This window comes from Bos indicus x Bos taurus, chromosome 21 (genome assembly GCF_003369695.1).
Source record: "Bos indicus x Bos taurus breed Angus x Brahman F1 hybrid chromosome 21, Bos_hybrid_MaternalHap_v2.0, whole genome shotgun sequence".
Taxonomy (NCBI): domain Eukaryota; kingdom Metazoa; phylum Chordata; class Mammalia; order Artiodactyla; family Bovidae; genus Bos; species Bos indicus x Bos taurus.
Window position 1 is genome coordinate 16,144,129 of NC_040096.1, and position 28,000 is coordinate 16,172,128.

Consider the following 28,000-nt stretch of genomic DNA (forward strand, 5'->3'; position numbering starts at 1 on the left):
ATGAACTCTTTGGCCAACCCAAGAGATTTCCCCCTGCTGTGATTTAGCTACTGTTTAGGCAGGCCTGGGGCGCCTGCTCCTCCCCTAAGCTTTATGCTTCCTCCCAAGGAGCCTTCAGTACCTTCCAAAGCCCCAGTGAATGGATGAGAAAAAGGTCCTTTTCTTCCCTTGGCACTGCACCACCATCCATGTTTCCCTGCTGGTATGGGCTACTCTATTAAGCCTCCTACCTGCCAAAATTTCCAGACTCAAAGGAGGCACTCGGCGTCCTCACTGGTCTAAACTCCAGGGGACACATCAAGCCCTAATACACTCCAGCAGAACCACAGAGGGGTGGAGTGTCTGCAGGTATAACATGCCCATGGCCCTCTTTGCAAACATCTCCAGTCTGCATAAGGGACTCTCTCAAGGTCCCTTCACTTGACTTCATGGGGAGCAAACAGTCCTTCACCTCAAGCAAGTACTTTCTACAGGTGAAGATTCCAGAAATGATGCCTTCTTTTCCATCTCTATACCTATGTAGACCTGGAGGCTTAAAGTTGAGGGCACCAAGGCCAGATTTGATACCTCTTGGGAACTCATGAGGGACCCCAGTTATTTGTGTGTGCATGTTCAGTCACATCCAATTCTTTGCAACCCAATGGACTGTAGCCCACCAGGTTCCTCTGTCCACAGGATTTCCCAGGCAAGAATACTGGAGCAGGTTGCCATTTCCTCCTGCAGGGGATCTTCCCAACCCAGGGACTGGACCCGTGTCTCCTGTGTCTCCTGTATTAGCAGGTGGATTCTTGACCACTGAGCCATCCAGGAAGCCCCCAGGTTATTTGTGGCTCAGTGTAAAAAGCAGAGTGCCTAAAACTTCATATTTTCAGATTTGCCCTCTGAATGCCTATTCTAGGATGATAGAAAATTTCCATAAAGAAGGCTGAGAGCCGAAGAATTGGTGCTTTCAAATTGTAGTGCTGGAGAAGACTTTTGAGAATCCCTTGGACAGCTGGGAAATTAAACCAATCAATCTTAAGGGAAATCAACCCGGAATACTCATTGGAAGGACTGATCCTGAAGCTCTAATACTTTGGCCACCTGATATGAACTCATTGGAAAAAAAACCCTGATGCTGGGAAAGATTGAAGGCAAAAGGAGAAGAGGGAAGCAAAGGATGAGAGGGTTGGATGACACCACTGATTCAATGGACAGGAGTTTGAGCAACCTCTGGGAGATGGTGAGGAGCAAGGAGGCCTGGCATGCTGTAGTCCACGGGTCAGACATGACTTAGCAACTGAACAACAGAAAATTCCCACTCAACTTCCTGTTATATAAATAACTTGCTGTGATGGCTCAAATTATTATTCCCAATTCTTCTCCCCAGTGGAATACAATTATAATCCACATTCTTAGCCAAATAATGTTGCAGTGTTTTCCACTGTGAGAGATGTGTACTTTCTCACTTCGTTGATGTTGGGTTTGGCGATGTGGTTTGCTTTGGCCAGTGAAATGTCAGCAACAGGATATGCACAGGGGCCTTCAATTTACTTTTACAGTTAGGCATCTCTCATGTCCTCTTACCATTTGCCATGAGAAGGACACATCCTTAGCAGCTGCCTGTAACATCCAAGGAGCTGGATGAGAGACACACAGAGCAGATCTGCACCTGACCTGCAACATGAAGGAGAGTGTTTCTATTTGACTGACAAACTCATGAGTGAGATAAATAAAGTTCATTGTGTCAGTCACTGAGAGATCAGGGGATGTTTGTTATGCAGCATTATTATTCTCAGGCAGTAATAGCTGACTGATACACTTAGTATCTGCCCAACATTATGCTGAGCACTATAGTGTGTCCATGCTCAGCTACTCCATTGTGTCCAACTCTGCAACCCCACGGACTGTAACCACCAGGCTCCTCTGTCTACGGGATTTCCTCAGCAAGAATACTGCCATTTCCTAGTCCAGGGGATCTTCCCAACCCAGAGATCAAACCCCCGTCCTGAGTCTCCTGCAGTCGCAGACAGATTCTTTACCACTGAGCCACCTGGGAAGTCTTGAGCCCTGTAGTACCTCATTTAATTTCTTTCTCTTCACAACTGTATGAGACAGACCCTATTAATATTATCTTTATCCTATAGATAAGAAAATTGAGGCACAGAGCATTTAAGCACAATTAGTAAGTGAAGGAGACAAGCTTCAAATCCAGTCATCCGATCACAGTGGGAACATGAAACAGGAAGAGAAAAGTGCAGCTCTATGCTCTCCAGGGTCTGTATTCTGGGACTAACTTTGGACTCAGAGCTGCAAGGCTCTCAGAATAAGATTGACTAGATCCCAAGAGCCAAGGCAACTTTTCCAGCTCTGTCAGTGCGTGCAGAGAAAATGAGACAGGCTTCCCTTCCAGAATGCATGACCCATCCCTGAACTTTGAGGAGGGGAAGTCCCATGGGGAATTCTAACCAAGGAACAATCCTGCCTTTGTGAAGAGCAGTCATCCAACTGCTGGGATTGTTCTGCATGGGATTGCACTGCACGTCTCATTCTCTACCTTTTTAGAAATTCTCTCTAAGCAAATATCGCTGGCTTTTTCTTTTAAAAACAATTACACAATTGCCAGCTGCTAGGCTTATACAAGTAACCTGACAATAGCAAAGCAATATGCTGTCCAGTGTTCAAACACCGCCACACAACAACAAATCAGGCTGGAGTGCCAGTTCTTGTTCACAGCCTGCAAACAGAAGCAGCACAAGTCAAAGCCACCCACTCTCCCCATATCAGGGGAACAGAGTAGCAAGACGTTTGGTCCCAAGATGGATTTTTTTGTCTCTTCCAATTTTCAGGATGTTCTGCGTGCAGGGAGAATGTGAAGTCACATTCTTTGGCAGAATAACTCATCAGTGTGATTCAATGACTCACTCCCTTTTTTAACCAAAGTTAGTACCCCTGATGGCCAGCATTGGGGCTTACAGGTCTTCAAGTTACAGACAAGCCAGTAATTCAGAGGACAAGGATCGAGTCTTCCTTGCACACCACTAACCCCGATGCCTAGCATGGTGGGCAGTCAATCAATATTTGTTGAATATAGATGTAAAGGGGATTTCAGGGATGGAGGGGAAGCTACCTTTGAATTTTTCATATTCTAATTCTTAAAATGCAAGAATAGGGAAAGCATGGGACTTCCCTGGTGGTCCAGCAGTTAAGAATCTGCCTTGCAACACAGGGGACAGAGGTTCAATTCCTGGTCAGGGAACTAATATCCCTCATGCTATGAAACAGCTAAAGACCCCATGCCACAGCTAGAGTTTTGGGTGCTGCAAAGGAAAGATCCCGCGTGACACAAGGAAGACCCTGTGAACCACAACTAAGACCCAATTCAGCCAAATAAATAAATAATTTTTACAAAGAGTAGACTCAGAACCCCTTAGAAAAAAAGGAAAGATGAAGACATAGCCAGACTTTAATGTCTTTGAGACACCTCAACAAAACTAATACTTTATAATCTTTATTTAAGCAAGAGAAGTCAGCTCACTATCTGTGGCAGACACCAGGGTTTCCATGACCAATAACCAATTCCCCTTCTTTTGGTAACAAATCCTCAATTTGCCTTTGAGGAACTCCTCTTCCCTCACACCATGTGGGACTCAAAGAGTGGTCTCCAGGACAGGGATGTGACCCCAGTGGGGTCAGCCAGATTTTTTTGATCCCAGAAAAGGAATCAGGAGCTGGGCACTCAAAGTCAAAAGTGGTGGGGGACTCAAGACCCTTGGAAGTGTTTCCAAACAGACCACCTATTACCAAAGGAGCCAGCTAGACTTTTCCCAGACATACTGGAGATTTCCCAGAACACAACATGGAATTTACATCAGGACTCCAGCACTTTATTCCATTGTTTCGCTCTTTCAGCTAAGCCCCTTCTCCTGAAACCTTCATTAAACACTAGCACAGAGCAGAAGAGAGAACTCCAGGCTGGAAACAGGGGCTCTGATCATAAATCTGCCACAGGAAATAATGTTACCTCCCCTAAAGGGGGCTCAGTCTCTCCATAGTATTAAGGGGTCAGGATTTAGTGATCACAAAGGAGCCTTGTGTGCTGGCTCAATAAAAACTGACCCCTGAAAGCCCCAGTTCTTGACAACACAAAACTCACATTGTCAGGGACAGTGAGGCTTGGAGTTTAAAGCAGTTAATCCCCAGGCTGGATGACTCGGACAAAGAGGATTAACCCTCAGATGAGAGAGCCATCATCCAAATATAGAGCAATCTCATGCACACACATTAGAAACAGAAAGCACCCCCACCTTCTCTTGCAAATTCCTGTTCTCTAGCCCTCTGGTGAGCTGATTATTAACCCTTCAGCACCCCAAGGCCAAGGTGGTAGACCCTCTCCATGTTCCTCCATCACCCTTCTCAATTCTCCAATCCAGGGTTACAGCATTTCTCCTTTGAAATGCACAGGTTGGTTTAAGGTATTCCAAGTTTGGGACTTCCCTGGTGGTCCAGTGGTTAAGAATCCACCGGACAATGGAGGGAACACACAGGTGTAATCCCCGATCTAGGAAGATCCCACATGCTGGGGAGCAACTAAGCCTGTGAGCCACAACTACTGAAGGCCCTGAGCGTTAGAGCCCATGCTCTGCGACAAGAGAAGCCACTGAAATGAGAAGCTCTGCAACTAGAGAGCAGAGCCCCGCTCACCACAACCAGAGCAAGCTCTCGTGCAGGAATGAAGACACAGCCAGACAAAAACTAATTAATTATTTTTTTAAAGGTACTCCAAGTTTGCTAAGTAACTAACCATTGAGCACTTCGTCTGCCAGGGACTGGTAGACACCAGAGCTTTAGGGGTTTAAGATGAAACAGTGCTGGCTCCCAGGGAGCTTTCGGTACAGAGGGAAAACACCTACGGAGTGCCATGTGGTCTGCAAAGCACTATCTCCTCAATAAATGCACCCCAATAACCGCTGAAAGTAGATATTACTATGATCATTTTACAGATGAGGAAACTGAGGCTGTGAAAAGTTAAACTATTTGTCCAAGGTTATATAACCTATAAGTATCAAACCAAGCTGCTTGGCTTTAACTTGCTATGGCACACAGGATGGGAAATGCCAAGAATGAACCCTAAGGTAAAGTACAGACTTTGAGAGATCGTGATGGGTCAGTGTAGGTTTATCAGTGGTAACAAATGTACCACTTTGGTGGGGATCCTATAACAGTAGAGACTGTGCATGTTTGGGAGAAGAGGGATGAGAAATCTCTGTATCTTCCTCTCAATTTTCCTGTCAACTTATAACTGCTCTAAAAAATGAAATATGTTTCAAAATAATAGCATCATTTGTAAATGAAAATAATCCCATTGACAGTTGCATCAGAAAGAATAAATACCTAGGAATATATTTAACCAAGAAGGTGAAATACCTGTATCCTGCAAACCACACGATATTAACAAAAGAAACTGAAGAAAACACAAATAAATGGAAAGAAACGCTGTGCTCACAGATTAGAAAATCAGTATTCAATGTCTGTACTGACCAAAGCAATCTGTAACTTCAATGCAATCCCTATCAAAATTCCAACAGAATTTTTCAAAGAAATAGAACAAACAATCCTAAAATTTGTATGAAACCACACCAAAAAATTCAAAAGGCCAAAGTAATCTTGAGACAAGAACAAAGATGAAGGCATTTTCCTATACCACGAAACTATAGCATTGTCAGTATATTTTTGGTGTTGGCAAAAACATCAGACACATAGATCAATGGAACAGAATAAAGAGCCCAGAGATAAACCTATGCAGAAATGGTCCATTGATTTACAACAAAAGAGTCAAGAATATACACCACGGAAAGGAAAGTCTCTTAATAAATGACATCAGGAAAACTGGACAGCCACATAGAAAAGAAACTTGGCCACTACCTTACACCATGCTTTTTTCCAAAGAAAACCACCAATAGTCACATGAAAAGATGCTCAATATCACTAATCACGAGGGAAATGCAAATCAAAACTACAATGAGCTGTCACCTCATGCCTGTTAGAATGGCTGTTATGAAAAAGATAAGAAAGAACAAGTGTTGATGAGGATTGTGGAGAAAAGAGATCCTTTGTACACTGTTGGTGAGAACGTAAATTGGCACAGCCACTATGGAAAACGTGCTATAGGTTCCTCAAAATCTGAAAAATAGAATTACCATATGATCCAGCAGTTCCACTTCTAGGGATTTATTTGAAGGAAATGAAAACACTAACTCAAAAAGATATATGTACCCACCATGTTCATTGCAGCATTGTTTACAATAGTCAAGATATAAAAGCAACCTAATGTCCATCAACAGACGAATGGATAAAGAATAGAATATTATTCCGCCATAAAAAAAGAATTAAACTATGCCATTTGTGACAACCGTAAGGGCATTATGCTAAGTGAAGTAAGTCAAAAAAAGAAAAATACTGTAAGCTCTCTCTTATACGTGAAATCTACTAAACAAATAAACAAATATGCTCATAAATACAGAGAACAGTCCTCCTTCCTTCCAAGGACAGAAGGAATTGGAGAAATGGGTGAAGGGAATCAAAAGGTAAAGAGAAAAATAGATAAATAAATACATATGGTGCATTACTGAGCAACACCAGAAAATAGACTACCATTGTTTGGTAATTTGTTAACAAAAAACAAATTTTTAAAAACTCTTTCAAAAAAGAAAAAGGACCTCAAGTTGAGTATAAACGGCACAGATATCGAAACTAAACAGTGGCGACAAAGCCATATTTTAATTTGTTGGAGTTTTTTTGCAAAGCTTGAAGTCACCTTTTTTTTCCTGCTCCCTGCATCCTACAGCGAACCCCCACTGGCTGTCTGTTTTACACATGGCTTGGGATGAGTCTCAGGGTTGCCCTCTCAACTCCCCCCACCCTCTCCTCCCTCTGCTGCCCACAAGCCTGCTCTAAGCATGTGTCTCCTCCACTGCTGCCCTGCAAACAGGCTCAGCAGCGCTATCTGTCTAGGTTCCATATGTGTGTGTTAGTACACGATACATGTCTCTTACTTTTTTACTTTTTTTAAACTCATTTTTAATTGGAGGATAATTTCTTTACACCATTGTTTTGGTTTCTGTCATACACCAACATGAATCAGCTACAGGCATGCATACGATGTATGCCTTCTTGAACCTCCCTCCCTCTTCCCACCCTCTCCCACCCCTCTAGGTTGTCACAGAGCACCGGCTTTGAGCTCCCTGCATCATACAACGAATTCCCACCAGCTATCAATTTTATCGATTTTTATCAATTTTGTAAAGAATCTGCCTGCAATGTGGGAGACCCGGGTTCGATTCATGGGTCAGGAAGATCCCCTGGAGAAGGAAATGGCAACCCACTCCAGTATTCTTGCCTGGAAAATCCCATGGACAGAGGAGCCTGACGGGCTACAGTCCACTCAACCACCACCACCATTGATTTTACATATGGTAAAATTTAAATTCTAAAGAGCATCTGCTCAATAATATATCTAGATGAACTACTCCATAATTCAGCACATATTAACTATCATTCTAAATATGATAAACAGTTTAGAAGGTAGAAAAAACCTATTCCTATTAAAAAGGTTTCCCCAAGGCCCCACTCAGAACTTTTCATCTGTATCTCAGTAGCTAGAATTAGAGTCATCTCTAGCTGAAAAGAAATCTGAAGAGAAAACATTTTTGGCTGAGTATATTGCCCTTTCCTCTCTGGGGGAAAAAAGAAGAAAAAAAAAAAAAGTGAGGTTCTCATGGTAATGAAGAAAAGGACAAAAAATACTGAAGAGGCAGCCAACAGTATTTTCCACATAAAAAATTATTTTGTCACAATGAAACAGAAACTGGCTTAAGCAGAAAATCCAGAAGGAAGGATTCCAGAAGGAGCTGATTCACTAAAACCATGACGTATCATCCGGAGCCCAGGTTCCTTCCACATCTCTGCTCTGCCATCTCTCACGCTGGTTTCAGCCTCAAGCGGTAGCCAGATGGCTGCCACAATTTCAGGTGTAAAATGTACATGTGACAACGTCCAGAGAAAGAAAAAGGACTGTGTTTTCCGTGGGTTTTTTTTTCCACTTTAGGAACAAAAAAACCTTTCCCAGACACTGCTTTGTTAACTTATTCTCGTTTCTCATTAGCCAGAACTGAGTCACACTTTTGAGCCAATCACTAGCAAAGTGAATGGGGTTATCACTTTTTTCCCGAGGTGAATCCTCTGTGTGGAATGTGAGCTCCCCAGCTCCACCAGTGTTCACTGTAATATTCTGATAGCATTCACCAGGGGAAAGTGGTGAATGAATTGTGGCCAATCTAGAAGCCCACCACTTCATACTAGAATAATAGATCAGTGAGATCCTAGAAGATAAAAACTACGAAATAGAAATACAACTGCGAAGTGTACTTTTGAGCAAGAATCAAATTTTTAATGTGCTACATTTGGGCCCCAACCACCTTCTACAACCTCAGAACACCAGCCTTTGAGAACACACTGGCCAGTAAGCATCTGGTCACACCTTTCATCAAGCCCTTTGGATTTCTACACTATAGCATCAGGGGCCAAAAGGCCAAATCTACCGGTTAAGTACTTCAAGTTTCAGTGGATGGTCCTAGCTATAATCTAGGACACAGATGATCAACATACCTGGAGAAGTCAGCCTTATCTGAGGCATATATGCTCCGTGGTCGTCAGGCACATGTCACCAAAGATGGAGCTTTTTTCCTAGAAGCTTTCCTCACTCACCCAGCACTGTTCTCAGTAAGATGTTCAACCACATTGCATAATACACAGAGATCCAACACTCTTAATTATTTATGTAATTTATGTGGCAAGAACTTCCCTGGTTTTCAGTATAAAAAATTATTATTTTTAATGATATCAAATGTTACAAGATATCCTCATCATTTTATAGAAGTCAGAAACAATGTGGGAGGAAAGGGAAAATATTGAACTTTAGTCTTTTCAGACTGCATAGGCTCACGGAAGAGTCATCAGAGGAAACACTGGCTATTTAACCCTGCGCCCTTTCCTGCATTTAAGAACCTCCTAGTTGCTTATATCCTAAATATAAAAGCTTACATGTGCCAACCCCCATTTCCCATTCCACTGTCCCCCAACCCCCTTCCCCTTGGGAACCCTCAGTCTGTTCTCTGTCCATGATTCTGTTTCATAGATAGGCTCATGTGTGTCACAGTTAGATTCCACATATAACTGACATCATATGGTATCTGTCTTTCTTTTTCTGACTTCCTAAAGAGCCTCTTGATGAGGATGAAAGAGGAGAGTGAAAAAGCTGGCTTAAAACTCAACATTCAAAAAACTAAGATCATGGCATCCAGTCCCATCACTTCGTGGCAAGTAGATGGGGAAAAAGTAGAAACAGTGACAGATTTTATTTTCCTGGGCTCCAAAATCATGACACATGGTGACTGCAGCCGTGAAATTAAAAGATACTTGTTCTTTGGAAGAAACGCTATGACAAACCTAGACCGTATTTAAAATCAGAGACATCACTTTGCCGACAAAGGTTTGTATAGTCAAAGCTATGGTTTTTCCAGTAGTCATGTATGGATGTGAGAGCTGGACCATAAAGAAGGCTGAGTGCCAAAGAATTGATGCTTTCAAATTGGGTGCTGGCAAAGACTCTTCAGAGTCCCTTGGACAGCAAGGAGATTAAACCAGTCAATCCTAAAGGAACTCCACCCTGAATATTCATTGGAAGGACTGATCCTAAAGCTGAAGCTCCAATACTTTGGCCACCTCATGCAAAGAGTTGACTCACTGGAAAAGACCTTGATGCTGGGAAAGATTGAAGGCAAAAAGAGAAGGTGGGCAACAGAGGATAAGATGATTGGATGGCATCACTGACTCAATGGACATGAGTTTGAGCAAACTCCAGGAGATACTGAAGGACAGGGAAGCCTGGCGTGCTGCAGTCCATGGGGTGGCAAAGAGTCAGATACAACTTAGTGACTGAACCATGACAACAACTTAGTATGATAATCTCTAGTTACATCCATGTTGCTGCAAATGGCATTATTTCATTCTTTTTAATGGGTGAGTACTATTCTATTGTGTACACACACACACACATAAGATACATACCACACCTTCTCTATCCATTCATCTGTCCAGGGACATTTAAATTGTCCCTGTCCAGTTGCTTCTATGTCTTGGCTATTATGAATAGTGTTGCTATGAACATGGGGTGCATATATTTTTTTTGAATTGCAGTTTTGTTGCATATATGCCCAGGAGTGGAATTGCTGAATCATACAGTGATTCTGCCTGTATAAAATTATTAGACTTTTTAAATACTGTGCAGTATAACTATTTTCAGTTCAGGTCAGTCGCTCAGTCATGTCCGACTCTTTGCGACCCCATGAATTGCAGCACACCAGGCCTCCCTGTCCATCACCAACTCCCGGAGTTCACTCAAACTCACATCCATTGAGTCGGTGATGCCATTCAGCCATCTCATCCTCTGTTGTCCCCTTCTCCTCCTGCTCCCAATCCCTCCCAGCATCAGAGTCTTTTCCAATGAATCAACTCTTCGCATGAGGTGGCCAAAGTATTGGAGTTTCAGCCTCAGCATCAGTCTTTCCAAAGAACACCCAGGACTGATCTCCTTTAGAATGGACTGATTGGATCTTGCAGTCCAAGGGACTCTCAAGAGTCTTCTCCAGCACCACAGTTCAAAAGCATCAATTCTTCAGTGCTCAGCTTTCTTCACAGTCCAACTCTCACATCCATACATGACCACTGGAAAAATCATAGCCTTGACTAGACGGACCTTTGTTGGCAAAGTAATGTCTCTTACTTTTGAATATGCTGTCTAGGTTGGTCATAACTTTCCTTCCAAGGAGTAAGTGTCTTTTAATTTCATGGCTGCAATCACCATCTGCAGTGATTTTGGAGCCCCAAAAAATAAAGTCTGACACTGTTTCCACTGTTTCTCCATCTATTTCCCATGAAGTGATGGGACCAGATGCCATGATCTTCGTTTTCTGAATGTTGAGCTTTAAGCTAACTTTTTCACTCTCCTCTTTCACTTTCATCAAGAGGCTTTTTAGTTCCTCTTCACTTTCTGCCATAAGGGTGGTGTCATCTGCATATCTGAGATTATTGATATCCCAGCAATCTTGATTCCAGCCTGTGCTTCTTCCAGCCCAGCGTTTCTCATGATGTATTCTGCATAGAAGTTAAATAAGCAGGGTGACAATATACAGCCTTGACGTACTCCTTTTCCTATTTGGAACCAGTCTGTTGTTCCATGTCCAGTTCTAACTGTTGCTTCCTGACCTGCATATAGGTTTCTCAGGAGGCAGGTAAGGTGATCTGGTATTCCCATCTCTTTCAGAATTTTCCACAGTTTATTGTGATCCACACAGTCAAAGGCTTTGGCATAGTCAATAAAGCAGAAATAGATGTTTTTCTGGAACTCTCTTGCTTTTTCCATGATCCAGCGGATGTTGGCAATTTGATCTCTGGTTCCTCTGCCTTTTCTAAAACAGCTTGAACATCTGGAAGTTCACGGTTCATATATTGCTGAAGCCTGGCTTGGAGAATTTTGAGCATTACTTTACTAGCATGTGAGATGAGTGCAATTGTGCAGTAGTTTGAACATTCTTTGGCATTGCCTTTCTTTGGGATTGGAATGAAAACTGACCTTTTCCAGTCCTGTGGCCACTGCTGAGTTTTCCAAATTTGCTGGCATATTGAGTGCAACACTTTCACAGCATCATCTTCCAGGATTTGAAATAACTCAACTGGAATTCCATCATCTCCACTAGCTTTGTTCGTAGGGGTGCTTTCTAAGGCCCAATAAGTTTAAATATTAAAATATATGTTAATAAATAGGAATACAATAAATTTTAAAATTAAAACAAAAGAAGCTCACATGAAACAGGCACCCCAGCAGTCAGCCCAGAGGTAGCTTTTTCATCTTTATGTTACCAAGAAATGCTCTTCTTGATCCTCTGTGATGTGTTCCCATAAGCTTATGAGGAATTACTAATTAAAATTTCAGGCTTTGTATTGGTGAAAGTAGGCTAACTGCTATAACAAACTCCAAAAATGTCAGTGGTTTAACATAGGCAGAGCTTATTTCTGGCATGAGACAGTGCCAAGCAGGGCCAGCCAGTGGATGGGAAAAGAGCTTGGAAGTGGGCATATGGAAGTTCACTGGCCTGCCCTGGGAACCCCAGTACCCATCACATCCATTCTCATCACATCAACAGACCTGTCACGTGGCCACACTCACTTGCAAAAGAGGCTGGGAGCTGGAGTCTATGTGCCCAGGAAGAGTAGGAAGCAGGTTTAATAAAGAGATTGCTGGTCCTCTTGGTCCCCTTGCAGCTCTCTCCTCTACTCTAAAGCCAGAAAACAGAACTTTCTGCTCTGTTTGTTCTGGGCAACTATGGTCTAGGACTTCTTTATAGTTCTTAAATATTTTCCACGCTATCTTGGATCTTTCTGTACACTGAAGATCTCCAAGACATCAATCACAGTTTCCACTGCTGTTGTTTCTCTAATTGGATGGATGTCTGTGATGGAGACTATATCAGCCTTATGATCCACACAGTTCACACACGGCCAGGCCTTGTGGATGAAGCAAAGGACAGTAATTATCTCAACATTCAAAGGACCATTTCAAGGAGCCCAGACAACAGTCCGCTTTTCTGAGTATGTTAGTGGATTTTGAGGGGGTTTTCTTCCTCTGCACTCCTAATAACATTTAAACTCCCAAGAGGAACTAACAAAACATTGTTAACCAATTATACTCCAACAAAAGTTAAAACAGAAAAACCCCAAGAGGTTCCAGTGTGTGTCCATGCCACCTTCCACCAGCCCCTTTGCCCGTCCTCAACTGCCAGCCAAAACCACCTCACCATACCAGTTTGCTTATTGTTCCCAGATCAACTGAACACTCTCAGGTCTAGCTTCTTCTCAAACTATCTCTGCTATCAGGAATACCATTCTCCTCCCCAGCGCCCTCCTGGAAAACTCCTACTCATCCTTCAAGGCCCAGTTAAGCAATGCCCCTTCACCCTGTCCAGCAGTTTTTCTGGGCCTCAGTCTTCTCTCCTTATGCAGCAATAATCATTGCTTATAGTCCATGCTCCCACAAACGTTCACTCAGTTTATATCTCTGTGCCATCATCATCTCACCTTGTAGTCTCATAATTAATGAGCTTCCCAACAGCAGAGCCTAGGCACTGCAGCCCTTATAAGACTTTGTAGGAAAATAGCTTCAGAGGCTGGGAATCCAGTTGGATCCAGTTCCTGGTTTAAGCCCATTAGGAAGTAACCAGATATTTGCAAACTCCCTTTAGAAGCCTGTGGGTTGTAGCAACAGGAGCAGGAGAGGCTGGAGTCAAGGTCGTGGATTGAGACTCACTGCTGCACCTAACCAGCCTTCATGGACTTTGTGGGGAGGGAACACAGCACACAGCAAAGAACGTGTTCTGAGGTTAAGCAGCCTTGCATTTGAATCCATTCTCCCTTTCAATGCTAACATTACTTTGCCAACAAAGGTCTGTATAGTCAAAGCTATGGTTTTTCCAATAATCATGTATGGATGTGATAATTGGACCATAAAGAAGGCTGAGTGCCAAAGAATTGATGCTTTTGAACTGTGGTGTTGGAGAAGACTCTTTAGAATCTCTTGGACAGCACGGAGATCAAACCCATCAATCCTAATGGAAATCAACCTTGAATTTTCACTGGGAGGACTGATGCTGAAACTGAACTTCCAATACTTTGGCCACCTAATGTGAAGAGACAGCTTATTGGAAAAGACCTCAATGCTGGGAAAGATTGAAGGCAGGAGGAGAAGGGGACAGCAAAGGATTAGATGGTTGGATGGCATCGCCGACTCAATGGACATGAGTTTGAGCAAACTCCAGGAGATGGTGAAGGACAGGGAAGCCTAGTGTGCTCCAGTCCATGGGGTCACAAAGAATTAGACGCTACTGAGAGATTGAACAACAACAATAACCTTTGGGAAACTTATTTAACGCCTCTGAACCTCAGTTTACTCCATGACAAAATGGAGACAATAAACTCTCACTTCACAGGGATTGGAAGAATGAAATAAAATGAAATCATATATACATCATAATCATCATTACTGTCACATGATCAAACTACAAGCTCCTAGAGGAACCATGTCTAATGCATCCATGTGGGTCCTCAGTACAAAGCTAACTTTGCTGCAAGATGAAACCTCTGCTGTCTCTATTTCTTTATCTGTAAGAAAATAAAACAGACTTATAAGCTGCCTATTTGAGGGTTATTGTGAGGACACCTGCTGTTGGAACATGAGGTGCCGAGCAAATGCTGAAGGTGATTCTTATAACACCAGCATGACTTTCCCCTCTATTTCCCAAATGGACAAGTCCTAAGCATTTCCTCGTCTCCCCAGTGTGAGAGCAGAGGGAGCAAATGAGAGCCCTGAGCAGGCTGCAGGGAATCTTGGGGTATGCATAGGAAATCTGGAGGTGACAGGCTCAGTCTGCAGCAGCTGCTGCTGTAAATGGACCTCAACTAGTCATTGGACTGAGGATGCAGCATCTAATAGTATCTGCCATCAGTGACTCTACAGAGTAGGTAAAACCATCATCATTCCCATTTTACTGATTGGAAAACTGAGGCCCAGCATTGCTAAATGACTCACCTAAGATCTCAACTGAGTAAGAAGCAAGGCCAGGCCGGGAACCCAGGAGAGACTGAATCTAGGACTCTTTGTTTTCTCTACCCTCTCTAAGAAGCTCAAGAATCCAGGAATAATTGGAAGGTCAAGCCAGCCAGAAGAGAACTTACATGCCTGGAGAAAATGGGCTGAGAGTCCCAGGACATCCACCTGGCAGTGACACGGATGAATCTGAGAAAACTGATGGGAATAACCTGGCCTGTGAGAGCTCTACCTGGTCCCCCACACTGGGTCACTGTGGAAACAGGAGGCCCCCAACCCCGTGATGTGAGGCAGGGAGCCTGGCACAGCGATGGGCTGGGACCCCCAAATGAAGACAAAGTCACCCATCGTGGGGAGTGAGAGGAGAGCTCAGCTCAGCATCCCATCCTGTTTCCATGCTGCTCTGACCGTTTCTCTTTTTTTGTCTTTTTAATATCTATTTTTATTTATTTGGCTGCACCAGGCCTTAGTTGCCACATACAGGATTTCTTTAGTTGCGGCTTGTGGGATCTAGTTCTCTGACGAAGGATCAAATCCCCGGCTCCCGGCAGTAGGAGCTCGGACTCCTAGCCACTGGACCACCAGGGAAGCCTCTGCTCTGACCCTTTCTAATCGACCTCTTTACCACTCCACGTGGGCTGATCCTCTTACTGCTTTCATTTTTTAACTTTTTGTTTTATATTGGAGCATAACCAATGGACAGTGTTGTAATAGTTTCAGGTGGACAGCACAGGGTCCCAGCCATAGGTATACGTGTATCCACCCTCCCCCAAACTCCCCTCCCATCCAGGCTGCCACGTAACATCGAGCGAGAGTTGCCTGTGCGACCACTTTAGTTTTGAAGCTACCACCTTTACTCTGCTTTCCTAGATCTTCCCTTTCCTTCAAGCTTAATTTTTATGCTTTGCTGAAAAATACTCAAAGCAGCCGCCTGTAACCCACAGACATTTAAGCAACCATGGGTGGGCTGCCTTCATCACTCATCCTGGTGGGGTGGGGACCGCAGGAGTGGAATTGAGTCCCTTCAGCCCTCCAGGGCCAAGGTCAGGAGCTCCTGACATGGCAGTGACCTCTTTAGCCCGGTCCTAGGGGCGCCCGGGACTCTGGTCTGGTGCAGGCCTCTCCCCGCCAAGCCGTTTCTGCTCCCTCAGAGCCGCCCACGTGCCAGCTGGGCTCCGATCCGCACCATCTGCTGCCCCCGATCAGGCGAGAGGCCACGGTCAGACCCTGCGCCTGGCAGGAGAGCAGGGGCCGCGGGCAGACCAGGAGCTCCGCTCACTGGGCCTGTGCTTGGGTCACCGGCAGGGGAAACCCCCAGAGGATTTCTCAGAGGGAGCTGCAGGGGAGCCGCCCAGGCTCTCAACTGCCTGGGGGAACCATCCGTCATGTTGCAGAGGGTTTCTCAGCGTGAAGGGCACCCGGGCCTCGTTTCCTGTGCTCTCTTTTTTTTTCTTAATTTTTCTAATTGAGGTACAGGCAGTGTACAAGATTATATAAATTTCAGGAGCACAACACAGTGATCCACAATTTTTAAAGCTTATGCTCCATTGACAGTTATTATAAAGTATTGGCTATATTCCTTGTGCTGCACAATACATACCCTTTAGCTTGTTTATTTTATGCCCCGTAGTTCGTACCTCTTAATCTCCTACCCCTCCCTGGCCCCTTCCCACTTCCCTCTCCCGACTGGTGACCACTCGTTTGTTCTCTGAATCTGTGAGTCTGGTTCTTTTCTGTTACATTCACTAGCTGGGTTCTTTTTTAGACTCCACATACAAATGACACCATGCAGTACTTGCCTCTCTCTGGCTGACTTATTTCTCCAAGCAGAATACCCTCCAAGTCCACCCATGTTGTTGCAAATGGCAAAATTGCATTTGTCCCTGAGGCTGAGTGGTATTCCATTGTAGTTGCAAATGGCAAAATTGCGTTTGTCCCTGAGGCTGAGTGGTATTCCATTGTATGCATGTACCACAGCTTCTTTATGCAGTCAACGCTGATGGACACTTAGGTTGCTTCCATACCTTGTAAATAACGCTGCTGTGATCGTGGTCTCTCTGCTCTCTACTGTCTGATGAACTTAGCTTCTGCAGGCCTGACTTGGGCTCTGGTCCTCTCTCTAGTGTTCCCTGACTGTAGGACCTTAAGCAAGTCGTTTCCTTCTCTAGACTCAGCTCCTGTCTTTGCCTAGTAGGGAGTTTAGATTCCTACAGTCCCTTCAGCTCTGAGACACTAAGATCCTCTAGTCCAAGTAAGTCCTTCCATTGTCCTGAACTTGTTCTGGGCCCAATAAGGAAACCGCCTATGAAACGTGAAAGTGAAAGTCACTCAGTCGTGTCCGACTCTTCCTGACTGGATGGAACTGTAGCCCCTCGGGCTCCTCTGTCCAGGGACTTCTCCAGGCAAGAATAACGGAGTGGGTTGCCATTCCCTTTACCAGGGCATCTTCCAGACCCAGGTATCGAACCTGGGCCTCCTGCATTGCAGGTAGATTCTTTACTGTCCGAGCCACCAGGGAAGCCAAAGGAACCTGCCGATGAAATACTTATTAAAACAAATTTGTACATTTGGAGGTATTGATGGACAGACATGTGTTCATTGGCAGGTTTCAGTAATGGGGAGCCATGAAAATACATGTGTGAAGTACACACATCTCCCCTAAGCTTATGTGACTTTTAGGCACCAGAGTTCCTGCCAACACATGCATCATCTGGGTTTGATGTATGAAGCAGTTAATGGTCCCCAGCTCCTAGCTTGAACAGCCAACTGCTAGACCCGGACATCTGTGATGCAAGAAGGCCCCAGAAGTTGGGCCAAATTACCTTCTCCTGCATCTACATAGAACGGGAAGAGAAAGAAATGAGGTTGTTCCACCGCTTGTCCAAGGGTATCTTCATCTGTGATTTCCTCGCTCTGGACCTCAGGTTTCCCATCTATAAAGTGGGAATGGAAGAGAAGACATGGCCTATATGTTCTAGCTCCTAAAAAAGTTCAATTTAATTGTATTTCTGAGGGGTTACAGAGTCACTGGGCTTCCCTGGTGTCTCAGACGGTAAAGAATCTGTCTGCAATATGGGAGTCTGGGGTTCGATCCCTGTGTCAGGAAGATCCCCTGGAGAAGGGAATGGCAATCCACTCCATATTCTTGCCTGGAAAATTCCATGGACTGAGGAGCCTAGCAGGCTACAGTCCATGGGGTCGCAGAGTCGGACACGACTGAGCGATAATACACACACACACAGAGTCTCTGGTTAGGGGAGAATTTTCAGTTGCCTTTTGGGGAAAAGAAAAAAGTTAATGCTACTCTCCCCACTGCTGCCCTGGACAGAAGCAAGCTCTAAAGACTGAAGGAAACAGGAAGTGCGTGGAGCAGGAGCTTCCATAGAAACAGAGAAATGTGATAGGATCACAGGCTGAAGGAGGGAATCCACGGTGCAGGTTTTCACTGGACCAGGAGACACAGTGGGTGAACTGTAATCCATGGGCAGGACAGCAAGGGAGCTTTGGTCTTCACTCCAGAAGCATCTGAGAGCCCCAAGAGAAACCTGATGCTCCTTGATCCAGAGGAGGCCAGAATGGCAGCAAAAGCAGGGAGGTGGAACAGAGAGAAACCATTGCTACTGTGGTTGTACGTTAGTCACTCCGTCGTGTCCGACTCTTTGCAACTCCATGGACTGTAGCCCGCCAGGCTCCTCTGTCCATGGGATCCTCCAGACAAGAATACTGGAGTGGGTTACCATGTCTTCCTCCAGGGGATCCTCCCGACCCCAACTCGGGGGCTGAACCCACATCTTTCATGTTTCCTACATTGGCAGACGGATTCCTTACCACGAGCGCCACCTGGGAAACCCTTAGCTACTGAGTACTTACTAGATGCTGCAAACTCAGCACTGTCTCTCACATCGTCACGTCTTGTCCAGGTCAAAGAGAAAAACCAAGGAGCCTCAGCCAACAGAGCAACCACAACAGCATTTACTCATTCATGAATCAAATAGACTCGTACTGTGTGCCTACTATGTACCTGGAGGAGGAAAAACAGCAGATTTTCCAGTAGAAAACATCATGGGGCAGATTTTATGGGAGCAAAACCCAGAGGCATCTGATGGAGAGTTTCTGCACCTCCATAATCCAAATGACTCAAAAACTTTGATCAAGGAATTCTAACAAAGTATGAGACAAGCCAGAGCTGAGCTGGGGGGTTGGCCTGTTGCAGAGGATGGAAGGTTGGTTTCCCTTTGAGGCACCTCAGAAATCTCTAGCTCATAAGTCTAATTATTGTCCACCTGTCTCATTTTGAACACCATGGGCCTCATGCAAATAATCTCATCAGCACTGGCAACATTAAATGACAGGTTCTAAACTCTCTCTACACTTAGAATTTCCAGTTCTTTCATTAGATATAGTGATCCTTTGGGAAGCCCCGATGGATCAGCAGGTAAGGAATCCACCTGCAATGCAGGAGCCACAGAAGACATGGGTTTGATCCCTGGGTCAGGAAGATTCTGTGGAGGAGGAAATGGCAACCCGCTCCAGTACTCTTGCCTGGAGAATCCCATGGACAGATGAGCCTGGAGGGCTGCAGTCCATGAGGTCACAAAGAGTCGGACACAACTGATGACTAAGCGCGCACTCAGTAATTCTTTAATTAGTATTTAGACCAACTTATTGCCAAGAACAGGAGCATGAAAGAAACTGCAGACCCTTTGGGTGTTATTACTACTACCATCACCGCTGTCATCACCACCACCACCATCATCACCATCATCATTTTACAGCTGAAGGAACCAGGACTCAGGGAAATTAAATAACTTGCTACGGTTTACACAGCTAGAAAGTAAGGAAGATTGAGTCCAAACCAAGCTTTGTTTGATCCCAAATCCCACCGCTCCATCCAGTCTCCAACATGGTCAAGCTTGGTATCCACACGTACAAACGGAGGCCAACTTGATATCCCTTTCTCATATTTCCTTCTCTGCTTTAGTTCTTTTTTTCCCGCTGTTGTCCCTTTCCTGCTCTCTCTCTCTCTGTCTCTTTCTCTTTCTTTCTCTCTCTCTCTCTCTCTCTCTCACACACACACACGCACACACACAGAGGAAGCCATTTGCCATTGCAGTGACTACATTTTTTCCTCACTCCCACCCACTCTAATATCACTGCAAACAAAACTCACATTCACACATATTCAGTCACACCACGGGGAGGAAATGGTCAGCACCTGGAGTCTGAGATTGAAGTCATTCCAATTAAAGTCACGCCAATTAATCCCCATAACTGTTCCTCCCCTTTTCCTATAAGACTATTGCTGATTTCTCTCCTTTTATAAACAGGAACAGATTACACAAGATGCTGTAGATGTGGGATTTTTCAAGCAAGCTGGTGACACTCTTTCACTTGGCACAAAATCGATTTAAATAAACATCTTCCTTTTTCAAGATTCTTTCCTGCTTCTGCTTAATCTTAAATTAAGAGGAGTACAATAATAACCCAAGAACATCACACCTCTGAATTTCAACCTCCTCTCCCGCAGGATTTTGTCTCCTTTTTTGAAAGTATGAGCTATTTTTTGGTTTCCACTTGTTTCTCCTTCTTACTTGTCATCACACATTGTTTTCTATAAGACATAAGCAATTGGAGCCTTCACATTTAAAGTCTGTTTTTAGTCCGTGGGATCCACAATAAGGCTCTCATGAGACCTTGAAAAGAAAAAGAATAACTTCAGGGAGTTACACTTCAAGACCCACTGAAACAAAGATCTGCAGTCACCTCCAGTGATTGAATGACTCCATTCACTCATTCAGTAAATACTCACTGAGCACAGACCATGTGTCAAGCAATATGCAAGGCACTGGTGGTACAGCAGGGACTGGGCTCAAGGAAGGGACAAATTAAGAATGCTAACGATACTCAAGCTTATATCTCCTTGTAGGACCTCTTCCTTCAACTCTAGACCCACACGTGTAACTATCAAATTAACATCTCCCATTGGGTGTTCAGTTAAACCCCACTACTCTTCCTTCTCCATTTCAGTAAAAGGCCACTCTTTCTAGCTGCTCAGGTCAAAATATGTAGAGTCATCCTTGAATCCCTAGAGCAATATATCCGTAATTTGATAACTGTTCACTATCACCACTAACTACCCTGGTCCAAACCACCATCACCTCTTGCCTGGATCATTGCAGTAGCCTCCTGACTTCACCTCCCTGTTTTCACCCTTAACCCCAAAAGTCTATTCTAAGGTCTAAAGCTCAGGTAATCATTGTAAAGCTTAAATCAGATAATGTCAGCGAGTGCTCAAAATTCTCCACTGGCTTCCCATCACGCTCAGAGTAAAAGCCACAGTCTACACAATGCCCTAGATAACCTTGTATTACCCAGCTCTCAGCCATTTGTCTGATCTCACCTTCTCCATCCTCACCCTCTCTACATGAATGCCCTTTCTGTTCCCAGGATACACCAGGACACTCTTCCCTCGGGGCCTTCACACTTGTCGCTTTCCCTGCCTAGAAGGGTCCTTCCCCAAATATCCGTCTGGCTGACTCTCTTCCTTCATGTCACCCCGACCACTCCCACCCCTTCCTTCACCCTGCTCCTCATCCACTCAACCAGGCACTCCTCATCCTGCTCTCCTTACGTGATGTCCTCTCATCACATAATACATATTTACTTATTTACATGCCATCTCCCCAGCTAGGACGAATGCATCATGAGGATGGACCTTGCTACCTTGACTGGTGCACGTGTTTGTGTGTGTGTGCTCAGTCGCTCAGTCATGTCTGTCTCTTTGTGACCCCATAGACTGTAGCCTGCCAGGCTCCTCTATCCATGGGATTTTCTAGGCACAGAATACTGGAATGGGTTGCCATTTCCTCCTCCAGGGGATCTTCCCAACCCAGGGATTGAACCTGCGTCTCTTGTGCATCCTGCATTGGCAGGCAGATTCTTTACCACTGTGCCACCTGGGAAGCCCATGCCTGGCATGTAAGGAACACTCAGTAAATATTTGGTGGATGAATGGCTATCTAAAGATTCATAGGTCTGAAGCTGATCAGCCATGGAAACAGAGAACAACAGAGAAAAAGAAAAGGGCAAGTTTCAGGCATTGTCCATTCAAGCAGAACTTGGGAAAAAAGGAGCCTTAGTCAAGGGGACTTTAAATATTAATGTCCCTATGGTATACTGAATGCAAAGACATTCCAGTTCCCCTCCTCCCTCCGTATCCATGCTCTTTGCAGTGTGCCTTCGTAGCTCTTCCCATCAAGCAGTGTACTCCAGGGACTTCCCTGGTGGTTCAGCAGCTAAGACTCTGTGCTCCCAATGCAGGGGGCCCAGGTTCCATCCCTGGTCAGGCAACTAGACCCTACATGCCACAACAGAAGGTCAAAGATCCCACATGCTGTATCTAAGACCTGGTACAGCCAAATGAGTAAATAATTTTTTAAAGTATATTCTAGTCCCTACACCTTCACTCTGGGCTGGCCTTGTGAGTTGAAGAGAAAGTTTCAGTCACTCAGTCATGTCCAATCCTTTGCAACCCCATGGACTGCAGTCCACCAGGCTCCTCTGTCCATGGGACTCTCCAAGCAAGCATACTGGAGTGAGTATCCATTCCCTTCTCCAGGGGATCTTCCTGACTCAGGGATCGAACCCTGGTCTCCTGCATTGCAGGCAGACTCTTTACACCTTCACTCTGGCTGGCCTTGTGACTTACTTTTGTCAATAGACAAAGATGAAACAACGGTGTGCCAAGTATAAGCTTAGACCTCAAGAGGTCAGGCAAGTTTCCACTCTCCCTTGGATTCCAGGGATACTATGTGAACATGTTGGGCTAGCCTGTTGGAAAATGTGGTACTACCCAGAGCAGAGCCAAGTTCCCCCGGGTAAGGCCACCCTCAAGCAGCCAGCTCTCAGCCACTCCAACAGCAGACAAAAAAAACATGAACAAACCCAGCTGAGATGAATCAAGCCCACTCAGACCTAAAGAACTGCCTGGCCAGCCCGTAAACACGTGAGAAAATGAGAAATGGTTGCTGTCTTAAGCCGCTAAGTTGCGGGGAGATTTGTCCTATAGTTCCTTGGTAAGGTCAGCCCTAATGTATGTGATCAGCCCCCAGGGGAGGCATCTCAGCTGCTCTGCTCTGAATATGTGCTCATCAGGAAAGCTTCTCCTTGTGATGTGGTTGTCACCAAAGGGATCAGCAAGAAGAAGACACCCTGCCATGCCACACAGGGTTCCAGCCACTGCAAATTCAGTCTGGGGTGAGCAAGGTCACTGCAATGTAAGTGGCTTTCTGAGGCAGCAAGACCTCGGATGGAGAAAAATCCACAGAGGTGAAAGTCACCTTCTAAAGGGGTGACTTGGGGGACACCCAGCCAGCCACCCAGCCAGGACCCAACCTTGTCAAATCCTGTTTCACAGGAACTTTGACCAGCTTCTCAGGCATCCAACCCCATTTCTATCCACGAAACACTGCAACAGTCCCACAGCACTAGGGTCAGCCATGAGGGGGAAGCTCTCAAATCCCCAAAACCATGCTCTTTATTTTTTTTAATTGGGTCCAGTTGATTTCAAGTGTACAGCAAAGTGATTCTATCAGACACATATAATATATAAATACGTATATATATTCTTTTGCATTATAGGTTATTACAAGATACTGAATGCAGTTCCCTGTGCTATGCAGTAGGTCCTTGTTGTTTATCTATTTTATATGCAATAGTGTGTGTGTGTGCTCAGTTGCTCAGTCATGTCCGCCTCTTTGCAGCCCCATGGACTGCAGCACACCAGGCTCCTTTGCCCATGGGATTCTCCAGGCAAGAATACTGGAGTGGGGTGCTGTGCCCTCCTCCAAGGGATCTTCCCAACTCAGGGATAAAACTCGCGTCTCCTGCACCTCCTGCCTTACAGATGGATTCTTTACCATTAACGCCACCTGGGAAGCCCAATGTGTGTATTTTAATCCCAAACTCCTAATTGATCTGTCCTCCCTCCCCTCACACTCTTCTCTTTGGTAACAATAAGTCTGCCAAAACCATGCTCTTTAAAGCAGCAGTCCCCAATCTTTTTGGCACCAGGGACCAGTTTCGTGGAAGACAATTTTTGTATGGACCAGACAGGGGAGATAGTTTCAGGATGATTCAAATGCATTACATTCATTGCGCACTTTATTCCTGTTACTATTACATCAGCTCCATCTCAGACCATCAGGCATTAGATCCCAGAGGTAGGGGACCCCTGCTGTAGAGGAACGATGTCCCAGAGGGGTGGAGCAGCAAATTGTGATCTTCGTCGTATTCAGCCTACAAGATGGAAGTCTCAAATAAGTGCACCATATAATATCATGTACATGCATCCCACGGTACACCAACAGTCAATGTATTTCCAGTTGATTCTAACATCTTTCCATAGCCATAGAAACTACTTTCATCCTCCAAGAATACAGACTAAAAACTAGCAGGGACAATACCTGCAGGACTATTCAGTAAAGGTGGCCCTTTCTTTCATTGCGAAGGAAATGTTCAATAGAAGCCCTAAAACAGTCCTTGATCTGGATGAAAGATTGCTAAACACTGTTTTGCACTGAGCTTCTCATCACCTTGGAAAGATTTATGCCTCTGCTGGTTGCATTTGCTCAGGCTGAGTGACCTAGGAACCTATGTCTCCCAACGAGCCTTCTTCTAAACATCGAGTGTAAGATGTCAGCCAATTCTTTCCACAAGTGCTCAGGATATTAATCTTCGCAACAAATAGAAATCATGAGAGGCAATACCCCAGTGACCCTGCCGGCTTACCCCTCTGGCCTCAAATCCTACTGCTGCTCCCCTCGCTCACTCACCCGCAGCCTCACTGGACTTCTTTCTGGGTTTTCGTATGAACACACCTCCCTCCTGCTTCAGGTTTTGCAGGTGCTGTTACACTGCCCAGAATGCTCTTCCTCAGACATCTGCCTGGCCCGCTCCTCACTTTCCCAGGGGTCCAGTCAAATGTCACTCATCAGCAAAGCGTTCCCTGACCAAGCTATATTAAACAATAACAATCCTCACCGCGCCCTCTGGCAAGACTCCCCATTCCTCTTACTCTGCTTTATTTCTCTCCACTATAATGCATCATTATCTTGTTATTTATTTGTCTGCTATCTTACATACACACACACACACACATATACACACACACACACAAGGTAAGCTCCTTGAGGGACTTCATTTAATTCAATTCCGTATCCCTACACATAGAGCAATTCTTGACACATAGTAGGTACTCAATGAATGAACTGCCATTTCTTAAGCACCTACTTTGTGTCAAGCAACTTATATATGATGATCATTTCCCAATAAACATATTTTTAAGCACTTATGATGTAATTATATTATAAGAATTCCACTGTTATCTCCATGTTACAGCTCAGGAACCCAAAGCTCAAAGCGAGGCTAAGAAACCTGCACAAGACACTTACCTAGGTCTGTTTGAGTATCAAAACCCACGGTCCTTGACGCGTGCCAATCTGCTTTTTAAATACCTCAGTGATGCTTTAGGTTACAAGACGCACGTAAGACGCATCTCTGGCAACATGTATAGCACAAGAGCTCTTCATTCTACCATTTTTCTATCACCCACCATAGATTTTGTCCAGGAAAAAAAATCCGTCAGATTGGATTTTTATTTCCCAGAGCACATTGGTTGCAATAGCTTTAGATTTCCTTTATTCCATCCATTTAGAGACATCCAGGTTCAGAGCTTTCCTTTTGATCTGAGCTGGGACAAGCACAGACAGGTCAGGGACCCAAAGGAGATGAAAGCAGAAGTTCATCTGCTCTGAGAATCCCTCAGAACTATCCAGAATCCTTGCCTTTGTGATGTACTGCTCCCAAATCTTCCTGGTTCTAGAACTTGGGGAAACAATCCATTAAAGAAACAAAAAGCCTGACCTCCTGTGCTGGACACTCTTTTCTCTTGGTTGTCATCTTGTGTCTGTGTCTACTAGTATCTGGTCACATACTGCAAACGCCAACCCTGCTGTAACTTACAGAGCTCTGCACGTATAGTAACCTTGATGCTGATGATGGGGAGACTGATGGGGGTTACTCACAGACCAAAGGACCAAGAGAGGGACCCCGTTTCTACTGAAATTCATGTAACATCTCACCTAGGAGAGCTTCGTTTAAAAAAAAAAATCACTGCCACATTAATTCCTCTCTTCCTGCTCCCACCACTCTTTCCACATCTACATTGCTGAACTTATCATACCTCATTATTACAGGTGTTTCTTCTCCACCAGATGTGAGCTTCTGGGGAAATAGACTTTGTTTTCATCCTCTCTGCACCCCTCAGGGTTAATCCAGCCTCTGACACATAACTAGGTGCTCGACCAGTATTTGCTGACTCAAGAAAGATGCAGAGCGAGCCTGTGCTGTGCTTGCTGCACCCACTGGAGCAAGCAGGGTAAGTGACCTCTTCTGGAAAGGGCAAGAAGCAGAAACAGAAGAGACCAGGGTAGACCAGAAGGATCACTGAGCTGGCTAGGAAGTCTAATTCTCCCCTATAGGTATCTATTTCCCATCCTTCACCTGCCACTCCCTGAACCTCAAAACCACCCACATTTGCTTCTGAACAAGCTTTTTAAAAAATGAGCACGCACCCCACCCCACCCTACCGTTCTGCTCTTACCAGAGCCCCAGACACCGAGGTTAAGTTACCTTTAAAAGGAGCTAGTCTGCATCTGTGATTTCTGGTTTAAGGATCGTGTTTCAGCAGCCGGGCTGAAACCTGGACAGCAGATATATCTAACACCCGTCTGCGGAGGAAACGGCAGTGCCTCGCTCCTCCCTGGCTAAACGCACCCGCTCACCCATCCCTGCAGAACAAATCATGTTCTTTTCCTTGCGCTAAAATCCATCTATAAACAAATCCTCTCCGCGTCCCTAAGAAACGGCTCCCACGCCCGCGGAGGGCGCCCTCCACACACGCAAATACACACTCACAAACCCCAACCCAGAGGTACCAGGTGAAAGCCTGGTTTCGATCTGTCCTTTAAGAACAAACCAACAACAACATCATTCACCACACACACACACACACACATCCATCTAATTGCAAAGAACCGAAACTAAAAGGGGTGACTAGGAAGCTTATGGAAAGGGAGTTATCAACGTCAATAGCCTAAGTTGCAAAACTATGTATGGCGCTAACAGTTCAAACAGGATTTAAAAACAGCCCTTGGGGGATGCCCGCTTCAAAGAGGCGCGCAACCCCGCGCAGCAGGCAAGTGCTTGCTTTTCTGCGCCAGCTTTCCAAGACTCTCCCCTGTCTTTTGTGCCATTTACTATAAACAACATTCAGAGGTACCAGCGTGTACGTTTCAGCCCAAGCAGGCAAGCCTGGGAGCCCCCAGGGTCGCGCGGGCTCCGCGCCCCCGGCCGGGTCTGCACGCACCGGAGCGAGCAATGCCGTCCCCTACCTGGGTGGGAAATCCGCACGAGGCCGCCCCCGGGTGCAGGCGGAGCGGGGTCAGTCCGGGTGGCCCGGCCGGCTGCTCGGGAGAACGCGGCGCTGGGGCGATCCCGGCGGAGGCAGGAGTCCGCGGGTGTCACACCTGCATCACGGCGCCCGCGCCGCCGCAGCGCGCAGCGCGCCCCCGCCACACCGAGCACCCAAGGCGGGAGGCTCCTGGGTCCTCTACTCAGCGGGATCAGATCCTAACCCGCTTTCTTCCCGGCCTGGGCATTAAAGGTATTGGCGGCGGCCACCTCTTCTCGCTTCTAAATCCCCTTCTGATTCAAGACGGAGTGTTTGGGATAGCTTGATGGGCAGGGGACCCAGCTGGGGACCCAGGCTCTCTGGATTTGCAGACCAATACACGCTAAACTTCTTATTCCTCGAGTTTCGAGTTTCATCCCCTACTGATGACTGGCATCTCTTTCGCGCTCTCCACCGCGCCCGGCACCAGGGGGCGCTATGCACTCCACACTCCCTTTCACCAGCCCCAAACTAAGACACTTCGGAGGGCACGACTTGAATTCCTGGGAAGGTGAATCCTCGGATAGTGCATGCCTCCTCGGTCGTGTGGACTCTTTGCGACCCCATGGGTACAGCTCGCCGGGTTTCGCTGTGCATGGAATTTTCCAGGCAAGAATACTGGAATGAGTTGCCATTTCCTATTCCAGGGGATCTTCCCGACCAGGGATCAAACCTGTGTCTTCTGCATTGGCAGGCGGATTCTTTACCATGGGACCACCATGGAAGTCCGTCAGTGTTTATATCTGGTACCTAAACTTCTTCTTGCCTGACGACTCTGGTTAAGACCTCTC

General features: G+C 45.5%; 1 protein-coding gene across 3 annotated transcripts in view; it reads right to left on the reverse strand.

Annotated features, from left to right (window-relative positions):
- The window catches only part of SV2B (synaptic vesicle glycoprotein 2B), a 247,360-nt gene extending 219,753 nt beyond the window's left edge, over nucleotides 1-27,607 (reverse strand). Inside the window, exon 1 of one of the 3 annotated variants that reach the window (XM_027521346.1) lies at nucleotides 27,151-27,607. The gene's annotated coding sequence lies outside the window, so the exon portion shown is untranslated. Of the gene's footprint in view, nucleotides 1-25,149; nucleotides 25,306-26,389; nucleotides 26,578-27,150 lie in introns of those variants that run through there. The other 2 variants (XM_027521347.1, XM_027521348.1) reach the window with 2 other exon arrangements.
- Between the last annotated feature and the right edge of the window lie 393 nt (nucleotides 27,608-28,000).